Here is a 24,705-nt window from a genome sequence, read left to right on the forward strand (position 1 = left end):
AAAGATCAACATGAGTGAGATATCCCACACCTAGAAAGACACACACGTTATATATTTTCTTATGAGTGGATTTTAGCCATATAGTAAGGGTAAGCATACTACAATTCACAGACCCAAAGAAGCTAAGCAACAAGAATGGTCCAAAGGAGGATGCATGAATCTTACTAAGAAGGGAAAATATAGTAGACAGATGAAGTTCTCAAAGAGAAGGAACAGGACAGGAGACGGAATTCTGTGGGAATTGATGGAGGGGATCTGTTGTGGGGAGACAGAGGCCTGCAAGAACATAGAGAGTTTGCAGAGAGAAGAGAAACCATGGCCTGGGGCATCTCTGAGACACAATGGAGACCTAGAACAGTGTGGGGTCCTAGGAGAATATGGGGTGACTCTAGCGGAGAGCCCCCCACAGGTGGGGTACATGGAGACTGAAGATAACACCCTCAAACCAGATAAGACTCCTAATAGAAAAAGGGGACTACCAAGCCACCCGTAAAACTTTAACCCAAAATTTCCCTGATATTAAAGGATAAAGATAGAGCAGAGATTTGGGGGAATATCCAACCAATGCACTATATTATAAATGACCTTTCATCAGAGAATGAAGAAATTATCACTACAGAGGAGAAAATCAGGGATGGTGGCACATGTCTTATTTTGGGTTTCTTCTCTGTGATAAAATATCACTAAAAGCAGTTTGGGGAGGAAAGAGTTTATTTCATCTTATAGCTTATAATCTATCATCCAGGGAAGTCAGGGTGGAAACTCAAGATGAAAACCGAAGCAGAGGCCATGGAAGAGTGCTGTTTCTTCCAGCACATAGAATCACCTACCCAGAGGTGGCACAGCTCACAGTGATCTGGGTGTTCCCCTATCAGTCATTAATTAAGACTTGTTTACAAGGCAATCTGGTAAAGAATTTTCTTGATTGAAGTTCCCTCTCATAATGACTCTAGCTTGTCTTAAGCTGACATTAAACTAAGCAGCACAGCAGTTATAATTCAAACTTCTGAAAGGGCGGGGAAAAACACTGCTCTAAGTTTGAGGTCAGTCTGGTCTACCGGGCATATCTAGGACAGCTAGGAGCAAATAGCAGGGTTCTGTCTCATAAAGTCAAATGAAGAAAATTATGTTAAAAGACTAAAAGGGAAAAAAGAAAGAAGAGTAAGAAGCTATTCCTGCACTGCATTTGGAGAACTCTGACACTGAGATGTAGAGACAAATATTTCATAGAAACAGAGGAGGAGAAGCTAGAAAATGAAGACAAGACTGACATATGCTTTTGTTTGTGTAATATTAAAGCTGAGGAGTCATATAAACAATGTAGAAAATAAATGTAAAGGTCAAATTATAGATTAGGATGTTGAACTTCGTTATATAACATCTTGAGTAAAAAAAACTGTACTTGGAAACCAAGCTTAGAAAATTAATCTGTTGCATGGGAAGGGTGTGAAGAAATGGAATGAAATAATGAGATTGCTTAGAAATGTATGACATAGGCCCTAGAGTGGAAGCTGCTATTAACTTGCTAAATTGCTATGCTATCAAATTATCTTCTGAATATTAATGTCTATACCCACATTTTGGGCTACTCTTTTGTTGTCGTTCTTTTTTTAAATTAAAATTTTTATTAATTATAATTTATTCATTTTGTATACTAGCTGTAGCCCTGTCCCTCATGCCTTCCCAATCCTACCGTTCCTCCTGCTTCTCTTCCAATATCCCTCCCGCAGTCCCCTGAAAAGGGAGGTCCTCCTCACCTTCCATCTGACCCTAGCCTATCAGGTCTCATCAAGATTGGCTGCATTGTCTTCCTCTGTCGCCTGGTAAGGCTGCTCCCCCCTCAGAGGGAGGTGATCAAAGAGCCAGACATTGAGTTTATGTCAGAGACAGTCCCTGTTCCCTTACTAGGGAACCCACTTGTTCACTGAGCTGCCATGGGCTCCATCTCTGCAGGGGTTCTAAGTTATCTCCATGCATGGTTCTTGGCTGGAGTATCAGTCTCAGAAAAGATCCGTATGCCCAGATTTTTTTGGTTCTGTTGCTCTTCTGGTATAGCTCCTGTCCCCTCCAGGTCTTTCATCTTTCCCTTCTTTTATAAGATTCCCTGCACTTGCCTTACTAGTCCACAGAAAAAGAAAAAGAAGCCAGTCCTGATGAGATCTGATAGAATAGGGTCAGATGGAAGGAGGGGACCATCTCCCCTATCATTGGACTGGAGGAGGGGCATAGGAGAAGAAAAGGAAAAAGGGTGGGATTGGGAGGGGATGGGGAAGGGGGATAGAGCTGGGATACAAAATGAATAAACTGCAATTAATAAAAGTAAAATAAAAAATTTAAAAAAAGATTCCCTGCACTCTGCCCAAGTTTGGCTATGAATTTCAGCATCTTCTTCGACACCCTACTGGGTAGAGTCTTTCAGAGGCCCTCTATGGCAGGCTCCTGTCCTGTTTCCTGTTTGCTCCTACTTCCAACATCCATCTTATTTGCCTTTCTAAATGAGGACTGATCGTCTTACCCAGGGTCCACCTTCTTGCTTAGCTTCTTTAGGTATATAAATTTTAATATGTTTGTCCTATATTTTATTTATAATATCTACTTATAAGTGAATATATACCAGTTGTTTCTTTATGCTTCTGGGATACCTCACTGAGGATGATCTTTTCTAGAATGGAAATTTGTACAACCACATTGAAAATCAATCTGGCACTTTCTCAGACAATTAGAATAGTGCTACCTCAAGATCCAGCTATACCACTCCTAGGCATATATCCAAAATATGCTCAAGCATACAACAAGGACATTTGCTCAACCATGTTTGTAGCAGCTTTATTCGTAATAACCAGAATCTGGAAACAACCCAGATGTCCCTCAACAGAGGAATGGACACAGAAACTGTGGTACATTTACACAATGGAATACTACTCAGCAATTAACAACAAGGAAATCATGAGCTTTGCAGACAAATGGTGGGAAATAGAAAAAGATCATCCTTTGGGTTACCCTTAAGCTTGTTCAGAGGAGTCTGTTTTTGCTGTAGGCAGAAGTTTTAGAAAGTATTTCGTCAAAGTGCTGAGAATGAGAAAGTGGGTGGTCAAACCTAAATAGGACATCAATATCAAAACTTTCCACACCAAGGCTCAAGAAATAAACACAATAGAAAGGTGGTAGAGTCATACTGGGCAGACTGCTCAGACCCTGAATAATCATTTAGACAATGTAGCTCATGCCTTAGATGTACTAAAAGGAATTAATGCTCAACTAAAAGGAAGCTTGATGGTGTTCAATCAGAGGATTGACCTCGTGCAGGAGCAAATTGATACCCTATGGCAAATCGCTCAACTTGGCTGTCAATGAAAATATGCTGGACTTTGAGTCACTAGCATATAACATGAGAATTTTTTCCTGTGCTTCAAATCTGTCTAAACAATTGTCGAGATATATTTTAGGTAATTGGACTGGAGAATTCGATACTACGATGGAGCAGCTGAGAGTGGCCATTGTCACAGTAAATTCTACCAGAGTGGATGCAGGACTAGCCACAGGATTATCATCATGGATTGCTGCAGCCATGAATCATCTGAAGGAATGGGGGGGCATGGGAGCGTTAGCAGGCCTTCTGGTGTTGGTCTCCTTGGTTTGCCTGTGGTATATATGCAAGATTAGAGTCTCACAACAGCGTAATGCAGCCATGACCATTCAGGCCTTTACAGCCATTGAAGCAGGACAGTCTCCCCAAGCATGGTTGGCTACCATAAAAAGCTAAAATGTTATGCTCAGGATGCAAGGCTAAGCACTGCACTCAGGGTCAGCCGCTTTGGACCCAGAGAAGAGCATGTCTGACTGCATGCGGGTTGATGCCCCAGGTCCCGCCTCTGAGAAAAAGGTATCAGACGGGTCTGATGCTCTTTGGGTGGATGACACCTAAATGAACATCGGTACAAAGTCCCAATTTATTTCTAATATCAGAGATCAGACCTCTACTCTTGCCTGATGCGTCTAAAACAAAAAGGGGGAACTGTAGAGAGCTGCGGAATGCTATGCCTTAAAGATGGAGCTGGTTTCCGCCTTCCACCTTCCCGATGGTGAGTGCTCTCTGTCACGAACAATTCCACATTTGGCTAAGGCTGAGGATCTGGCTTGCTTCCATGTATGTGGACCTATCTGCATTGCCCACATGGCATGCTGGGGTTGGCTACCCAGAGGCTATTTAAGCTGTGGGCTGGCTTTCCCCAGGGTCAGATGATTGTTCAAGGTTCCTGAATAAACTGCATTGAAAAAAAAAAAAGAAAAAGAAAGGTGGTAGAAAGAATGTAAGAGTTGGAAAATTCGAAGAAATGCGGTGACATGCTCTGTAATAAAAATTCTGGAATTTTGAACCTACCACAGAAGGCCTCTGAAAGCCTCTGCCCTACAGACTATCAAAGCAGATGCTTAGCCTGATGGGCAACTGTTGGGCAGAGCAAATGGAATTTTATGTAAGAAGTGGGAAATAGTAAGAGCTGGAGAGGACATGGTCTCCACAAAGAGAGCAACAGAACAAGAAAATTTGAACACAGGAGTCTTTCCAGAGACTCATACTCCAACCAAGGACTATTCATGGAGATAACCTAGAACCCCTGCACAGATGTAGCCCATGGCAGTTCAGTGTCCAAGTGGGTTACATAGTAATGGGAAGCGGGACTGCCTCTGACATAATCTGATTGGACTGCTCTTTGATCACCTCCCCCTGGGGGGGAGCAGCCTTACCAGGCCACAGTAGAGGTCAATGCAGCCACTTTTGATGTGAACTGATAGACTAAGATCAGAAAGGAGAGGAGAACCTCCCCTATCAGTGGACCTGGGGAGTGGCATGCATGCAGAAAGAGGAAGGAGGGTGGGATCGGGAGGGGAGGAGGGAGAGGCCTATGGGGGGATACAAAATGAATAAAGTGTAATTAATAAAAAATTTAAAAAAAACACAAAAGTATTGTAAGAATGTTTTCATTTTAATCCCAGGTGTGAGGATATTGGGCTGCTTCCCAGAAGCTATGATTTGCCTTGTGCTCAGGTGGGTGCATGATTTTGCCAAGTATGGATAGTTTCTGCAATTGTGTGACTTCTGGAGTTCTGAGTAATTTTCAGAGGGTACATAAATACTGAGGACCCACAGGGTGGATTCTCAGTTGATTGTTGGTCGCTGCCTGTCATGTTTTATTAAGTAGTTGTGCACAGAGAAGAATCAACAAGAAGAAATTAGATATCCTGACATCAAAGTTCAAACTTGCCCCAAGCTCCTCTATGCCCTAACCAGCAGCAAATAATTTAACAAATATGTTGCCCCCTTTCAGACCCCTGACTTTTTTCACAGATCTCTTTCCTTTCTTCACTATCCTTTTTCTCTCTTATCTAGTGTTAAGTGGTTAAAAGGGTGGGAAAACGGCAGAGAACTCTGGAGAAAGAGCCCACAAAGTAGCAAACTCCAGCTACAGTGCTGTCTTCTGGATGGCAGGGCTACCACACTTAAGAACTTACACAGCAGCTAGGACTGCTGTTGTTCATTTGTTTGTTATTTTTGCTTTTTTTATTTAAGATTTATTTATTATTTATATATTATTCTGTCTGCGTGTACACATTGTGCGAGAAGAGAGCACCAGATTTCATTACAGATGGTTGTGAGTCACCATGTGGTTGCTGGGAATTGACCTCGTGACCTTTGGAAGAGCAGCCAGTACTTTTAATCTCTAAGCCACCTCTCCAGTCCTATTTTTGCTTTTTATTGTAAAAATGGCCATCTCATGAAACTGAAAAGCTTCTGTAAAGCAAAAGACACTATAGTCAGAACAAAACAACAGCCTACAGACTGGAAAAGGATCTTCACCAACCCTATATCTGACAGAGGGCTGATACCCAGCATATATAAAGAACTAAAGAAGTTAAAAAGCAATAAATCAAGCAATCTAATTAAAAAATGGGGTATTGAGCTAAACAGAGAATTCTCTGTGGAGGAATATAGAATGGCAGAGACAACTTAAAGCTCAACATCCTTAGCCATCAGAGAGATGCAAATCAAAATGACCCTGAGACCTTATACCCATCAAAATGGCTAAGATGAAAAACTCAAGTAACAATACATGCTGGAGAGGTTGTGGAGAAAGGGGAACCCTCTTCCATTACTGGTGGAAATGTAAATTTGTACAAACACTTTGGAAATCAATCTGGTGCTTTCTCAGACAATTAGGAATAGTGCTTCCTCAAGATCCAACTATACCACTCCCAGGCATATATCCAAAAGATGCTCAAATACACAACAAGAACATTTGCTCAACCATGTTTGTAGTAGCTTTATTTGTAATAGCCAGAATCTGGAATCACCCCAGATGTCCCTCAACTGAGGAATGGATACAGAAATTGTGATACATTTACACAGTGGAATACTACTCAGCAATCAAAAATGAGGAAATCATGAAATCTGCAGGCAAATGGTGGAATCTAGAAAAGATCATCCTGAGTAAGGTCCCCAAAAAGAGAAACACACACACAGTATATACTCACTTATAAGTGGGTACTAGACCTATAAGATAGGATAAACATACTAAAATCTGTATACCTAAAGAAGATAAACAAAAAAGAGGACCTGGGGTAATATGATCAATCTTCACTAAGGAAGACAAATGGGATAGACATTAGAAGTAGGAGAAAACAAGTAACAGGACAGGAGCCTAACACAGAGGGCCTCTGAAAGTCTCTACCTAGCAGTGTATCAAAGCAGATACTGAGACTCATAACCAAACCTTCAGCAGAGTATAGGGAATCATATGAGGGAGAGTTAGTAAAACCTGGAGAGGACAGGAGCTCCACAAGGACCAAATACATCTGGGCACAGGGGTCTTTTATGAGACTGTATCTCCCACCAAGAAATATATATAGATATAACCTACAACCCCTGCTTGGATGTAGCCCATGGTAGCTCAGTATCCAAGTGGGTACCCTAGTAAGGGGAACAGGCACTGTTTCTGACATGAACTCAATGGCTGGCTCTTGACACACACCCCCCCACACACACACCCAAGGGAGAGTAACCCTGCTAGGCCCCAGAGGAGGACTTTGTAGCCAGTCCTGAAGATACCTGATAAGCTAGGATCAGATGAAAGAGGAGGAAGACCTCCCCTAACAGTGGACTTGGAAAGGGGCAGGGAGGAGATGAGAGAGAGAAGGTGGGTTTGGGAGGGAATGAGGGAGCGGGCCACAGCTGGGATACAAAGTTAATAAACTGTAACTATTATTAATAAAAAATTAATTAAAAGATGGCCAATATTTGTGAAACATAGTTTAGCAAAAAGAGTATATAAATTATTTTAACATTAAACATCTCAATGATAATCAAAACAGATTACACTAAGAATGGCCTATATTTTTCCTAACATATTTGATAATATACAGGATATACAGTAGTGATGAGATGACCTTAAGATATAAACATTATTCTTCACTGCTGGTAAAAACAATACTATAATCAAAAAATCAAAATAAAGGACAATTTGCGAACTCCATCAATATTACAGGTACCTCCAGGTATACTTGCACTGAGGCAAAAGAGTATGCATGTCATAAGATTTGTAATTTTTAACAAAACTCAGTATTTCGTAGCTTGTAAATATCCTATGACGATAATGATTGCTTCTAAAACCATTAAAAAAGAAAACATGACAACAACAAAAACAAATGTTGTTTGTTGTGAGATTTAGTTCAGTGAAAAAGATGGAACAAGAGATGAGAGGTGGCTCAGCACTAAAAACGCACTGTTCTTGCAGAAGACATGAGTTTACCTATAACTCCAGCTGTAGGGGGTCTGATGCTCTCGTCTGGCCTCCAGGGCACTGGCCATACATTCTCTCCCCCCTCTCCCTCACTCCCCTCTCCCCCAATACACACCACATACAAAACAAAGCAACTCAGGTGTCCAACTCAGATGTTCATCAATAGAAAATTCAGCCACATAAAGGAATGAAGCTGGATGAACTTGAATACAGATTACAAAGTGAAGTGAGTGCATGAAATAATGGTCAATATGATAATATTTATATGAATTGAGAAAAGAAAAAACCAGAGAGGCAAAGTGCATTAGAGATTCCCATGTTGTAGAAAGATAAAAACAAGATGCTATATGAAATAGTTATTCTGTTTAGGTAAAGAAAATATTTTTATATAAAAAGTGGTGATTATTTTAGGCAACACTGTGAATACTATGAATACCACTGAACTGTAAAATCACCTAAAATCACTTAAATGGATACTCTATACTATCTATTATTTGTTTTGTTCTTCAAGATAGGGTTTCTCTGCGAAATAAGGCTGGCCTGGACTCACTTTTGTAGACTAGGCTGGCATCGAACTCACAGAGATCAACCTGATTCTGCTTCCGAGTGCTGGAGTTAAAGGCATGAGCTACCATTCCCAGCTACTGTATACTATCTTATTCTAGTTTCCACTGTTACTAATACAATACTACAGACTGAGTAAATTTATAAATAGTGGGATTATTTTTGCCTCCTAGCTCTTGTCCTAGGTTAAAGGATTACATCTGGCGAGAGTCTACTTACTAACAGTGTCCTACAGCAATACAGGAGTATGCTTCTGTCTGGACTCTAATCAGATATGGCCACCTTTACCTGCAGACTCCATCCTGTCTAATCCCCATCACCTCTGAAAGCTCCCACCTATAAACCACCAGAGTGAGTTTTATGATTCTCAAACAGAGAACTTGTATTTTACAGCAACAGAAAAGATCATGCAGCCTTCTGTTTTATATGTTTCTATGCTATGCCTTGATTTTTTTGTCTGTTACACTTCAAAATTACCAAAGATGGTAAAGCATGAAAAAAAGAGTACAATAACAATAAAAATGAAAATGGAAAACTTAAGTATTAAATGATCAGAACTTAATTTAAAAGGCCAAATTTGAAGTAACTGAAATTATCAATATTGAAAGCATAGAGAAAAACTTAAAATGGATTTTTACTGAAACTTAGACATCTAAAGTTTGAAAAACAGTATTACCTTTGGATATTATTAATTCTATAGAATTATACATTTAAAAATAGTAAAATGAATGTTTTATAAGATCCAATTCTGGTTTCATTTGGTCTTGAGGCAGTTGTTTCTTGTTTGTTTTAGTGCAGATTTTGAAGTGTATATCTGTCATAGCAAACGTGATATCAACATAGAGAAAATTCTGGATTTTGACTAAATGTTTTAGGAGTCTTGGGTCATGAGACAAACTACACAAAGAAATTAAAGCAAATACCATTCCTTCTGACATCCAGGTTATTACCAGAAGATGAATGTGAGGAATACATCACATGTCCCATAAGTCAGGCAACCGACTCAGTTCAAATATTTTCAAGAAAATATTACAAAAGCTGGCACATTCTATAACAGCATTAAATTAAGAAAGACAATATAAAAAGCCTCTGTTCTATGACATTCAGCATTGTGCAAGATAACTTGTACTGCCATAAGTAAAGGCTGTCTCCTTTACTGCTTTTAAAGTCTCTCTCTAATGCTCTCTCTATCCCTGTCAAACACACACACACACACACACACACACACACCAATGTTCTTGTGAGTGATATTCAGTATGTCTTTATTAGATCATTTAAAATAGACACTACTGCCCCTTATTACATAAAATAATACATAAAATAATCATGCAGAATATACTCATAAAGCCAAAATACCTATGATCCTTTTTAGTCACTCTGAATTTTTAGGAAGATAGGTTTTGCATTACAAATGAACTACCAGAGAACTCTATCATACCCTTGTACTTATGCATCAAAGCATATTTAGTCCATAATTCCTAGTTGGCATCAAAGTATAGACTATGTTGTGATCAACATATCTGGATGGTTTATTGGTATTCATAGCTACTTCCAAAACAAGGTTCTGCTGCACACTGGAGACATATTATTTTACCAAGATGTCAGAGGAAAAAAAAAAAAAGGCAATGCTCTCAAATTTCTTTCTGTACTTTATCCCAAGACCCCCAAATTCTAAACAGCAACCTCAAAATCTAGCCCAGCCCCAAAATTTCCTCATTGTGTTCATTTTGATTTTGCTGGGACTCTTCCAGTACAGAGTGTACACTAAAGCAAACAAGCAACAGATAATCATCTCTACATCAAGTGCTGAAATCTATGCCAGTGTCCCTGAACCTTCTTTTGAATTAGGTTCTTTGAGCATTGAATGCCACTGCCGCACAATGACACATTATAATTTTTATGTCTTGGGATCCTTGTTTCATTTTAGCTCATTTGAACCTCGTTGGTTTTATAAATAGGGTCCTTATTATGGTCTGCATCTGGCTTCCCTCAAAGAGACTTTTCCAAGAGGCCTGGAGCAGAGCAGCCTATTTCTGTGCTCTCTTGGGGAGTCTTGTGCCCTAGTCCTCCCTCTCTGTATTTTGTTCCGGGCTGTTGGCTGCCTGATGTTTTGATGCTGCTGTCCATTAACTAACTCTTGCCTTTCAACAACTGAACTTCAGTGTCTTGTTTACCACCTCCCTCTTTTTAGCTTCTGGCTTACTGTTTTTCAGTCTGTATGTCAAGAGAATCCCTGGCAACTTCCTGTGTCAGCTTCTGTAGATTGCTCTCACCAATTTGGCTTTCCAAAGACAGCCTGTCAGTAATTTCAAGTGGGAGTTTTATCTTTCGTTTCCTAGACTGTACTCATTTTCATGATTATTAAGAGGCAGCAAGGCTGACACTTACAGATAAGTGACTACCTACACTGTGTCATGTAAGGGAACAAGAAAGAGGTTCTGCCCCTGAAGGCTCATATCTCACGTGATAGATTCATTTCCAGGTTTTACAACATGTGCTAATTTTTAGGGATTCCTTAGCCAAATGGATATATTCTTGTCTGCTTATCTTTATATTTTCTCCATGTGCATACTGTGAGGCTATCTCATATGGCATTGCATACTGTAATGCATTTTATCTTTTTGTGCTTTCATAAGATCAAAGGACATTTGCACAAGAATGATGTTTAAAACTTAGTGTCATTTTTTTCTCTCCTAAAAAATCTGGGCCCAGGGTTCTTTTCTGAGACTGAAAATCCAACGAAGGACCATTCATGGAGATAACCTAGAACTCCTGCACAGAGGTAGCCTATGGCATTTCAGTCTCCAAGTGTGTTTCCTAGTAAGGGGAACAGAGACTGTCTCTAACATGAACTCAGTGGCATGCTCTTTGATCACCTCCCCCTGAGGGAAGAGCAGCCTTGCCAGGCCACAGAGGAAGACAGTGCAGCCAGTCCTGATGAGACCTGATAGACTAGACTAGGGTCAGATGGAAGGGGAGGATGAGCTCCCCCTATCAGTGCACTGGTGGAGGGTCAAGGGGAGAAGAGAAAGTGAGGATGAGATTGGGAGTGGAAGAGTGAGGGAGCTAGAGTTGGGATATAAAGTGCATAAACCGTAATTAATTTTAAAAATAAATAAATTAAAAAAAACAGTGTCTAAACAAGTATACTGTAGCAACAGAATACAACACATGATTTGTGAATTTAAAAATACCCTTCTCTGAGGAGAAGTGGAGAGTGGGGAGGCAGGGTATGAGGATTGAGCTGGGAGGAGAGGAGGGACATGGCTGTAATCAGGCTGTAAAGTGATTAAATCAATAATAAAAATACAAAATACAATTGGGTGGAGGCCCACACCTTTAATCTCACCACTTGTTGGCAGAGGTAGCTGGATCTCTTTGAGTTCAGAGCTAGCCTGGGAAACCCTGTTTTGAAAAAAACAAAAACAAACAAACAACAAAATACTAACAAAAATACAAAATATAAGTAAAGCAAAGAAAACATATACTATTAATTTATCAATTATGGAATTATGAAATATAAACCCCTAGAAACAATGGTTTAAATCCAACACAGTGGTTATAAGAAAAAGTACCCCCTATCAGTGGACTTGGAAGGGGGCAGAGAGGAGATGAAGAGATTGGAAAAGAAAGAGGGAGGAGGCTACGGCTGTGATACAAGTGAATGGCCTGTGATTAAAATAAAAAAAATAACAATAATAAAAGAAAAAACACTTACTGGTTTTAGCCTAGAAGTTCAAGAATGTCAGGGTTCAAATCTGAACAAACCCTGGTCTTTCTTTTCCTCACAGATATAAGACAGATATCAACACACACAATTTCCAGGAATGAAGAAAGAATAAGAGGAAGGAATAAAGATAAGGCAATGATAGACGGCCTCTCATAGTAATAAATGAATAATGAGTGTGTGTTGCACACAGCACTAAAGGCTACATGCTGTTGAAAGAGTTGATATAAATGAAGCAGAGTAAAATAGGCCTCCTAATGTAGTAGTTAGCAAGAGTAGGCCTTTCAAACTACCAGCTTCAATCCTGAGCAAATTAGCAGGTTTTATAGGATCCTAACATAAGACCTTTCTTTTTTATTAAATTTTTTTCATGGACTTCACAAATACTGTTTTTCCTTAACACTTTCTGTATTATTCCCAGCACTGCTATTCAATTGGTAATATAACATCATTTACCTTTCAAGTTACACTTTGTATCCTAGTTAGGGGTACTATAGCTATGATAAAACACCATAACCAAAAGCAAGTTGGAGAGAAAAAGGTTCATTTGGCTTACATTTCCATACCACTGCTTATCATTAAAGGAAACCAGGGCAAGAACAGTGCAGGAGACAGGAGCCTCTGTTGTAGCCATGGAAGAGTGCTTGCTTCCTGGCTTGCTAATCATGGCTTGCTCTGCCTGTTTTCTTATAGACCCCATCTGCCCATGGGTAGCCCTATTCACAACAGTATAAATAACTCAAACATCTGGGATTCACTCATGATCTTCTGGGTTCCTCTAAAGTGCTTGGGTCACTTCTATGGCTCTGCCCTCTGCAGCACAAACACTGTTTGTCTCCAAGGCTCAGGCCAGCTTCACCTCGCACCTGTTGCTGTCCTTGTCATTCATCCCATTTGGAGATGTACTGACATGTCCAAAAATGCTGGAGTCTCTGGTTGAAATGTGGCTGCACTTTCACCGTTAACACTTCCTTGTTTGTCTTCAGGGACTCCAACCTTACCAAAGAAAGCCAAACCTCAGTTGCTCTCCAAGGCCACTTCATGCCTTTAAAGCCAGCATCACCTGGGTGACTCTTATACTAAGTTCTGCTCCCAGCACAAGGTGCAATCTTGGTGGCCTCTGAAACACAACTTGCACTGCTGACTCTGAGGAAGGACTTCCAAATGACTTAACCTCAATGACTGCTGGTTTCTTCTTACTCATCATCAATCTCTCAGAAGTAGCTGGCCAGCCCCAATTGTCTCAGAAAAACAAAGGGTTCACTTTGGTGGTTCAGGTATCTTGTTAATCACAGTTGATTCTTCATCCCCAACTAACCAGAATAGAAGATTTGAAAATAGTAAATGGCTCTGATAGAGTCATTAAGAAACTCTCAAACATCCTTTAAAACCTAACAAGCCAGTCCTCCAATGTCTGCATTTGTTCTCCACATTCTCATATTCGAAACTCCCAAGAAGAGCATCACCCAAAATTACAAAGTCATTCCAAAACCCTCCCCAAACACATGGTCAGGTCTGTCACAGAAATACAATCACTGTCCTGGTCCCACTTTCTGTCTGACTTAAGAGTTATTAAGGCTGTGATAAAACAGCATGACCAAAAAGCAAGCTGGGGAGAAGAGACTTATTTGGTTTGCCCTTCCATATCACTGCTCATCATTAAAGTATGTCAGGACAGGAACTCAAACAGAGCAGGAACCTGAAGACAGAGCTGAGCAGACACCATGGAAGAGTGCCCACTTACTGGCTTAATCCTTGTGGCTTGCCCATCCTGCTTTCTTATAAGACCCAGGACTCCCTGACCAGGGATGGCCCCATATATAATGAGCCGGTCCCCTCCATATCAATTAGTAATTTAAAAAAGGCCTTACAAGCCTGCCTACAGCCAGGTCTCATGGAGGCATTTTCTCAACTGCAGTTCCCTTTTGTCCAGTGACTCTGGCTTGTGTCAAGTCAACATAAAACTAGCTAGCACGTTCTGTAAAATGAAATCGCAAATAAAGGGTCTTTAGAGTTGGCTACTGAAGAGATGCATTATGTGTTGTACAGTTTTTGTCTGGAAAAGTGTCATCAAAGGTAAAGGTGAACATGAAAAAGACTCACTGAATAGAGTGAGTGATACAGAAGGGCATTGGCTACATGAAGGCATAGGGAAGATGAGAAGGGAAGCATTCTACCATTTGCAAAGGTTTCAGTAAGACCCAACACAAAGTTCAAGAGTAGAGACAATGGTAATGAGTTAAGCTAGAATCAAAGTAAGCAGGAACAAAGACAAAAGACACTGACTCATTTTAAATGGTTATTAATTATATACTTTAGGGAAATTAGCCATGTTCCAGTGGGTACAATTTATTGGTATGGGGGAAAACTAGAGTCAGGGAGTCCAATGAAGAGACTCTGTTCTAATTGTCTAGCATAAAGGTATAAACTAAAACAGTACCAGAGGATTTGTAAATGTAAAGACTGATTTCACAACTATTAAACAAGTTCAAAATTAAAAAGCTAATTAACCAGGTGTACTTGAGCATGGAACAAAGGGAACCTGCATATCTCTTGGGCAGAAATGAGGATAAAACTTTAGCATAGCTCTGATTCTTTTTCATTCACTCACTGATTCAACATGAGAGTTAAACTGTTTTTCATAAGCTTGGTGCATGCTGAGTCACGTGATACCTTACCCTAGTGCTGCATAAGAACATGCATAGCTACTTATATACTGTTCATCTAGTCAGGTCCCAAAAGACAAAACAGCTCCAACACAAAAGCAAGCAGTCTCCAAAAAGCAGCCAAAGACCTACATACACTACATTTTCTTTACTGATTATCTGATATGCATGTATGTCTTCTGCAACTTGCCTAATGTAAACACACAATAAACTCAGATACGCAGCAATCTTTTTATTGTGTAGATTTTAGTCCTTTGGTTATATGCTCCTAAATGGATTCTAGTGGTAGATCTTGGTATAGGCAATGATTAAAAACATATAATGTAGGATAAACCTACTAAACTCTGTACATCTAAAGAAACTAATCAAGAGGGTGGACTCTGACTAAAATGCTCAATCCCCATCCCAAAAGGCAAAGAGAATGGATATCAGAAGTAGAAGAAAAGAAGAAACAAGTTAGGAACCTGCCACAGAGACCTCTGAAAGGCTCTGCCCTGCAGACTATCGAAGCAGATGCTGAGACTTATGGCCAACTGTTGGGCAGAGTACATGGAATCTTATGAAAAAAGTGGGAAATAGTTAAGATCTGGAGAGGACAGGAGCTCCACAAGGAGAGCAACAGATCCAGAAAATTTGAACACAGGGGTCTTTCCAGAGATTCATACTCCAACCAAGTATCATGCATGGAGATAACCTAGAACCCCTGCACAGATGTAGCCCATGGCAGTTCAGTGTCCAAGTGGGTTCCATAGTAATGGGAAGAGGGACTGCCTCTGACATAATCAGATTGGCCTGCTCTTTGATCACCTCCCCCTGAGTAGGGAGCAGCCTTACCAGGCCACAGAAGATGACAATGCAGCCACTCCTGATGAGATCTGATAGACTAAGATCAGAAGGAAGGAGAGGGAGGCCTTCCCTATCAGTGGACTTGGGGAAAGCCATTCATGAAGAAGGAGGAGAGAAGGTGAGACTAAGAGGGGAGAAGGGAGGGGTTTATGGGGAACACAAAGTGCATAAAGTGTAATTAATAAAAGTTTAAAAAAAAAACAATAAATGTGAACACCCAGGTACAAGAAACAAAAGCAAATTTACAAATATAATATACTTATATTTGTATTATATTTGTATAATATAATTATAGTATAATTATATCAAACCATAAGACTGTCCAGAGCGCAGAAAACAATCAACAATGTGCTTTTGAACTATCATGGAAGAGCTGCTTCCGAGAGCAAATCTAAAGGACAAATGGAAAATAGGCAGCACTAGGATCTGTTAAACAAAGAACAGGGTTGTTCACATGGAGTCTCCATGGTGAGCTACTTAGTAACCTTCAAAACTATTATTCATGAGACAATAAACATTGTTTTGGCCACTATAAAAATGTAAGAGAAAAATCTGCTAATAAAAAAAAATCAGAAAAATACCTATTAGAAGCACAAAGGGAGCTTCACAAAAACAATACAAATACGTGGTTACATAAAGAAAATGGCAAAGTGCATAAGAACAAGTCTAGAAAAATTTAAAGATATGCTGAATAAGAAAGAAACAAGCAGCATTTTAAAATATGTACATCCTATATCCTCCTTTTCTATTATGTATAATAGTGCAACATTTAATGCTAACCCTAGTTTGAGACAGTTTCCATGAAGAATTAAGTTCCCAAAGTAATTCTGGTTTCCTTGTAAATGCATACATCTCAGAAGAGCCCCTCAGTGTCTCCAAAATCCTGGTTTCATCTATGTGCATGTATTATGTGACTATTAGTCCTTATGATAATACCATCAACAGATGTAGTTATGAATGTGTGCAATTAAATTAATGTGGTTGTATACCCATTACATAATTAGGAGTGGTTGATCAGGATCTTGACTTCCACATTTGGGAGTTCTCTAATAGTATCTACAGAGATGTCTTATATAAAGAAATGCTCACTCTGCCAAAGTCTGACATAGAGTGAGCCTGAACTATAAAGTATATACTAACACTGCCTGGTGACATGTATTTTGCATTTCTTCCTTAAAATATGAGTCGCTGGTCTGCCCAAACACCACAATTTCTATTTTTCTATTGTAAATGTGAAAAGTAAGAGTGGAACACAGTTACAAAACAAAACAAAACAAAACAAAAAACAAAAACATGGGTTACTGTAAGTACATACCTGGTTGATGGTGAAAAGGAAATCTACAAAAGACAAAAACAAAAATGACTATCACAGTGATGACACAAACAAAGCCTGTAAGAAACAATCAGTAACATTTAGTCTAGAAAGGGAGAATAGGAGAAAATAATTACCACTGAGAAATCTATAGATGTGTGTTTTAAAATATTACATGCAATTTAACTTCACAAGGATGATTTGATTACTTCTAAATACAAGGAAAAATAGCAGTTATAAATGAGTACCCTGCTGATCATGACTGGGAATATTTGGCAAGACATTCTTACTGGGTGGCCAGGGAAAGCTAAGATCTCTGAACATGGTACAGGATGAGGAGTATTTACATTTCAAGGTCAGTAGCTGTAGAGGAAGAGCAAGAGGAAGACCTTCTAGAAGATCTCAAGATTTGTGTCATTTTTCACATGATGGACAAACATAATCCAGTTTTCTTGTTTAATTATCAAAATGCCATGAATTTACCAAGAATGAATTGTTTACAGCAATTGACCACAACAAGGTTAACATCAAAAATCATAGATACTGTCACAATCACATTAGTATGTATAACTGCACAATTACTAAGTGATACATTAGCATAAAAGAAAGAACTTTAGAAATCAAATATTCCCATATTCTGCTTTCATACTGATCCTAGATATGAGCAAGGATAGAAAAACCTTTCCACTGCATTTCAGTGAAAAGCTACACACAATATAAATTCTGTTCAAGCTAGCATGAAAAGAAGGCCCATCGCCATCTGATAGCAAAGGGAGATTCTTTAAAAAATAAAATAAAAATGTAAAATTTCCATAAACATATGATTATACAGTCACACCAGGGGGCGCTCTTAACACTAAAATGATAAATGACATTTTAAAATACTTGGTGGTCTCAGCTGGCCAAAAGAAAGATTTTTTTTTCTAATTATATACTATTTTCACGTGCTTCTTCCTTGTGTATGTTAGCTGACAGTACATACATTTTCTTCTGCAGTCTACTGTTTGTGTGGTTAACACTATGAAGTTAAATATCACGGAAAGCTTTTTCTCCTGATAGATAATGTTTTATTTTGGAAATATTTTGTTAAATTAACTCGTATCTACCTCTTATTCTTCCCATCATTAGACTGAATCCTATTATCATAAATAGTGTCGATAAGCACAAACATTTAAAACATGGTACCCTTGTGAACTCTATTTTTTTAACAAACTCCCTTATCAGATCTTTTAATTCCTTCCACCACCACCCCATAAAAAAGGAATGTGAGTGTGAATGATAGAGACAATATGTGTGTGTGTATGCACTGTAACCCACTCTCCTTATTTTCTCATTACCTGCAGAGTCCTTCGAGTGCAGATAATCTCCTCAAAAGTTCTGACCCAGCTTCCTACAAACACAGTAGAAAAAGCAATATGAGTTTTCAGAGAAACTGAAAATGAGGACAGATGAGTATGTTGTGTAACCCAGAAAACATCACAGACTATTTCATCAGAAGCAAATGTTTGCATACAAAGGACATGTAATTAAAGAAAGAAAGAAACTGTAAGAAAAAAACTGTTAACTTTTCTCAACCCCAGTTTGGATTACTCTTATCTATACACAACCTCCATGAGTGATAACCACATTCTTGCAGGGAATGGGGATCTTAAACAAGAGCTCACACAATGTCAGTGTTGTAAGATGGTATGTGTCATGATGAAAAAGAGTAGAGCTGAGCTTTATGAGCACTATTTGGAATAAACAACAACAGCAGGGAAAGCAAAGAATTCTTTTGTGTCTCCTTTCCCAAAGAAAGTGTGCAAGTTAGCAATTCATCTGAAGAAAATAGGCCTCCTGCAAATACAAAATGGCCAGAAAGGGCCTATACATGGAACTGTGTATCATCTACTCAAAGGATAGCAAACAAGCCAGTTTGGGGAATGCATGAAAAAAATTTTCAAGAAGAACAAAGACTAGAGTATGTAGTTTTGCAGAGAATGAAGTAGGGAGAACTTTGATGAAGAAGAAATAGTTTGGAAATAGGTGGAACAAAATTTTCTGATAAGTAAGTAAATATGACATATAAGAGAATGCAAGGTATGGGATGATACACATGTCTTTGATGTGAGCAACTGAAAGGAAAGTTGGCAATTTGAGGTACTGAAAAATCATGTAATTAGAAAAACTGATTTGGGGCTGCACATTCATGAAATATAAGCTGTCTAGAAGGCATAATTTTTTAAATTTTATTTTTCCTCTTTTTATTTTTTTATTAATCACACTTTATTCACTTTGTATCCCCCCATAAGCTCCTCCCTTCTGATCCCAACCTCCCACCCCCTTCTTCACGAATACCACTCTCCAAGTCCATTGATAGGGGAGGTCCTCCTCTCCTTCCTTCTGATCTTAGTCTATCAGACCTCATCAGGAGTGGCTGTACTGTCATCTTCTGTAGCCTGGTAAGGCTGCTCCCTCTTAATTACAATTTACTCACTTTGTAATCCAGCTATAACCCCCTCCCACATCCCTTCCCAATCCCACTCTCCCTCCCTCTTCTCCTCCCATGCCCCTCTCCAGGTCCACTGATAAAGGAGTTCCTCCTCCCCTTCCATCTGACCCTAGTCTATCAGCTCTCATCAGGACTGACTGCATTGTCTTCCTCTGTGGACTGGCAAGGCTGCTCACCCCTGAGGGGGGAGGTGATCAAAGTGCCAGCCCATGAGTTTATAATTTTAAAAACATGAGATACATGAGCGAGTGAGTGACAAAATAGAAACTGAATGCAGAGAACTATCCACAGACAGTGGGCTTCTAGGTGTCCCACTCTCTTCACCTTCTGGTGTTCACACCCCTCTATGATTTTCATCTGACTAATGAACTTCTGCAAAGGAACACATCAGAGAACCTGCAAGGACAAGCACTAAGGGCCATTAGCTGCCACTTCACAAAACCACCAAACTGCACTCAACAGAAGAGCGACCCCTTCCTTCCCATGCCTTAAGGAAATAAATTCTTCTAGCAACTTGAAAAATTGTTAAAATAAATCTCTTACTCAGATAACATCCCAGTTGCAGATGACAGCCTGAGTGCAGTCATAAAAGAGGATTCAGCTGAGTTATGACTAGACGTCTGCTCCATAGAAACTGAGATTATAAAATGGGTGTTATTTTAAAACGCTAAGTTTATGGTAATTTGTTATGCACCAGTAGAAAGTAACATAAACCCTAGGCGGCTGCAAAATTTAGAGGCCAGGCAGATATGTAAGGCAAAGAAAATACAAAGAAAGAAAGGCCAAAGATGTCAGAGAGAAATCAAGAGAATTTGTTCAAGAAACAGATTGCTAGTTTTCTCCAAGAGGCAGCCGCAAAAAGAAAAGGGCAAGATGAGCCTATGGGCCTGATGGACGCTGCCAGGTAATGAGCAATTAAAGGTGCTAGAAAGCAGGTCCAGCCACTTATTTCTGTCCCTTATAGTCCTCCTCCTTCACACTTTCTAGAACAAATGGTAAGAAGAGTTGATGCCATACAGGGACTGGTAGAAGCCAGAATGGATTTGTGTTCTTCCTGCTGTAGGTTCCCCTACACTAATAACCCTAAACTTTCGGCTGAAAGCTTTGCAGCTGATTTTTACCAATGATGATCTATCCTGCCAAACTTTTGGGAAGTCGTGGGGCTTTATAGTCTAGTCATCTGTTAACTGCTAAAGTAAATGACATTCAGTCTTATTAAAAGCCTTAGAAGACCCAATTAGTGCCAAAGCTGTGATACTTCACTGTTTATAAGGCTTTGAAGGTTGATATTTCAAAACTGGCTAACAACACCAATCAAAGTTGGCTCATTTTAATTACTAAGTAGCTAACATAGCCTATTTTTAAACTTTTCATTGTTACATGACATGCTTAGATTGCCTTTTAATTTATTTTTCAAAAACTCAATAGAAGTCAATCTAATGAACATGTATTATATTCAAGGTCCTGAGCTAACTAGGTCTTGTTTGGTGAAAGCAACTCCCTGCTCCTTTTTTTTTTTTTGTAACATCTAAAATCTGCACACACACTTCCACTATTTATAAAGTAATGCCACACAAAGACTGCTGTGCCCTAAAGTGATTGGAATTCAGCCTTTATCTCGATTCTTCTATGGTTAGCATCCTATTTTCCTACAGTGCTTTGAAAGCAATTTCTCCTCCTCTCATTCAATGGAGACTTAGTGAGGGCTTCCTCAGTTACATAAGGGCATAAAAGCAAAGAAGGTATTGAAGCTTACAGTTTTAAAAGCACATCCCAAGTATAACCTTTTTCCTCTACTTCTTCAATATCTACAATTATAAAGGGTATTCATATTTAAACTACATACTTTTTTAAGTAAATTTACTCACAAGATTTATTTATTCTATAAATATTCCCTTTTGAGTTCTATTTCAATATGATACCATGTACACTATTCAAACACCTTTCAGCATGAAACAGTTAAATCTTCTGTATGTCTTGGATGGTATAAAAAAATCACTAGGATAATTATTTTTAATATGTCAACATGAAGTATATGTAGCTCAAATACTTAATAAATGTGTGTTACATTTTCAAGGTCAAAACATTGTAAAGAACTGATTAATTGTCTCACTTTCAATATATGTCTCAAGGGTTGGGCCAATCATTTAAAATCGACCATGCTTCACTATTTTTTTTTTAATAAAAATGCTTTCTCTTTTCTTTTAATTTTTTATTTACTTATTTTATGTATGAGTGCTCCATCTGCATGTATACCTGCATGCCAGAAGAGATCACATTATAGATGGCTGTGAGCCACCATGTGGTTGCTGGGAAATGAACTCAGGACCTCTGGAAGAGCAGAGCAGTGCTCTTAACTGCTAAGCCATCTCTCCAGTCCCATGCTTCACTCTTGGTAGTAGCTTTTGTTATTTGGCTTGAAATGGCCCACGTTGTGATGCTCAAACTTTGACACTTTGTCATATTGAATATTTTGAGTTGAAACCAGGTTAAGTAAAAACATACACAGAAAGGCCTCTCTGGTTTGTCCCTTGTCTAAACCACGAGTATAAATTCTCTGCAGGAAGGCATCTGCTCTTCTACTAATACCTGGGTTATGAGAACAAAGCTTCCATAGAGGAAGAGATTGCACTAAGATGAATAGCATCAATGCACTTTACTAGGGCCTGCTCTTTGATCACCTCCCCCTGAAGGGAGGGACCAGCCTTACCAGGCCACAGAGGAAGACAATGCAGCCACACTTGATGAGACCTGATAGACTAGGATCAGAAGGAAGGAGAGTAGGACCTCCTCAGTCAGTAGACTTGGGGAGGGACATGGGTGGAGAAAAGGGAGATAGGGTGGGATTGGGAGGAGATGAGGGAGGGAGCTACAGGGGGGATACAAAATGAATAAACTGTAATTAATAAAAATAAAAAATGAAAAAAAAAAGAAAAACAACTTAGGCAGGAAAGGGTTTATTTCATCTTACAGGTCACAGTCTATCATTAAGGGAAGTTAAGACAGGAACTCAAGCATGAACAATTCACAACACAAAATGTTCATCTGAAGTCATGAAGAAATGTTGCATGATGACTTACACTGGCTCATGCTTAGCGAGCTGACTAAGCTCAGCTAACTAAGCTGCCTTGACAGTTTAGGACCACCTACCTAAGAATCGAACCACTCATAGTGAGCTAAGCCCTCTTACATCAACTAGTGATAAAGACAGTCCTCTGCAGACATGCCATAGGCCAATATGAGCTGAGCAATCTCTCAACTGAGACTTTCTCAGGTGACTACAGTTAAAGCTAACGAGGACCGTTTATATATGAGAAAAACTACATACTTTTTAAAAAAGCATTTTTTCATGTGTTAGTATTACAAATCTGTCCTTTGCAATATGCTTTCTAGCCTAAGACTCGCTCTATTTCTTGAGGCCTAACAAGTCAAGTAGTTCTTCCTGTTTACTTCATCCCTTTTTCACTATCACAATTAATTTTAATAGTATTTTTTAAACTTTTAAATTCAAAACACACCCTGACATGGAGGAAAAAAACTGCAAGAAAAAAAATGTTCTTTCATTCATTTCCTCTGTCAACTTACATAAAGTACAGGATTTTAATATTAATTGCTGAAGGACTCTCTTGTGTATTGTATGGATATAACACCTGTCAACTAAAAATCCTATGGCTTACAGCTGAGGCAGGAAATAGGGGTAGAACTTCTGGCAGGCAGAAGAAATTCTAGGATAGAGCCAGGCATGCAGGATTCAGCTGGCAATACATGAGCAGGGAAGATGAATAGTGCCTGAGCTCAGGTAACCAGCCACATGGCAAAATGTAAATTAGTATCATTTTAATTTCTCATCTAGTCAGAGAAAAGCCTAGCTATGTGGCTTAGGTATTGGTATAATATTTATTGAATCTCATGAGTTGTTATCCAGGATAAGAGGAAAAACCACCTGCAACATAATGGTGTCCTACAACAGTATATATTTATCAACTGATACATTTATTAGTTTGCACCAGAGCTATTTTCAATTAGAATGAAAAAACATTCCAGTAAGAATATCATAAAAAACAGTGTTATGAACTTCTCAGGAAACCAAGCCAAAAGGTTAATGACAATGCTAATATTTATTCCCAGTGATGCATACCTTGGTTGTTTAATTAAGCTGGCAAAAGAATTTTCCAAAGATTGTTGTAGTTAGTAGGTGTACTGACAAGATGCTTTAGTTCATGCAGACTCTGTTCTTTCTTAATCTTTACCATTAATTACAACACACACATGAGATTGTCTGTGACATATAGTACAGTGGCATTTTGTGTAACTATTTTCAACACTTTAAACCATCTTTTTTCTTTTTGAATAAGTTGTTGATTTAATTTTGAATAAGTTATTGATAGCAGTAATGACTCAAGCTTATTTTAATCTCTTTTCAAGCATCAAGTATTATTGTTTATTTTGTTGCTCAATCAGTTCCATCTTTGGTTATTAAAGGTTGTCTTCTATTCTATTCTGTCAAATAATTATCTTTCATCCCTGTCTTTTCTTACTTCTGATATTACAAGATACTGAAGAAATAGTCCATACTTTTCTTATACTAACCTTGAAACTAGTATTTTGGTAATACTTTTGGGAGACCATAGCCTATGCACTGGCTATGATCATTGCTAATGAAGTGCAACTGACTTCAAGATGCTCAAGACACAGCTTTAATATACATGTACATATATATATATGCATATACATGTCATCTTCATAATTTATTACTAAACTTTGGCATTTATTCACTAAAATTCATTTGTAACCCCTAAATCAATTATTAAGGCACTTTACAGTTAGTCAATCTAATAAAAAGACCCTACTGCGTTTGCATCAGAATTGGCTCCTTGGTGGTCTTTGGGGTCCGTGAGACTTGGGTACAACAGCACTAATGTTTAAGATGTAGGCCATGGCAGTTCAGTATCCAAGTGGGTTCCAAAGTAATAGGAACAGGGACTGTCTCTGACATGAACTGATTGGCCTGCTCTTTAATTACCTCCCCTTGAGGGAGAAGCAGCATTACCAGACCACAGAAGAAGACAATGCAGCCACTCCTGATGAGACCTATCAGAAGGAAGGAAAAGAAGACCTCCCCTATCAGTGGGCTTGCATGCAGAGGGGGGAAGAAGGAAGGGATTGGGACGGGAGGAGGGAGGGAACCACAGGGGGGATACAAAGTGAATACAGTGTAATTAATAAAGAATTAAAAAAAATACCTGAGATGAATAAAAAAAAAAGAAAGAAAGAAAAGAAAAGCATAATTTGGTCCTTCCATT

The 24,705-nt window shown here is 38.9% G+C and overlaps 1 protein-coding gene across 2 annotated transcripts in view; it reads right to left on the bottom strand.

The window, feature by feature from the left end:
* Window positions 1-18,350, bottom strand: part of LOC110541746 (cytochrome c oxidase subunit 7B2, mitochondrial) — an 85,454-nt gene extending 67,104 nt beyond the window's left edge. Inside the window, exons 1-3 of one of the 2 annotated variants that reach the window (XM_060378722.1) lie at window positions 18,249-18,337; window positions 16,915-16,937; window positions 11,698-11,765 (exon numbers count right to left, since the gene is read on the bottom strand). The gene's annotated coding sequence lies outside the window, so the exon portion shown is untranslated. Of the gene's footprint in view, window positions 1-11,697; window positions 11,766-16,914; window positions 16,938-18,248 lie in introns of both variants that reach the window. The other variant, XM_060378721.1, reaches the window with a different exon arrangement.
* Between the last annotated feature and the right edge of the window lie 6,355 nt (window positions 18,351-24,705).

The sequence above is a fragment of the Meriones unguiculatus genome, chromosome 3 (assembly GCF_030254825.1).
Source record: "Meriones unguiculatus strain TT.TT164.6M chromosome 3, Bangor_MerUng_6.1, whole genome shotgun sequence".
NCBI lineage: Eukaryota > Metazoa > Chordata > Mammalia > Rodentia > Muridae > Meriones > Meriones unguiculatus.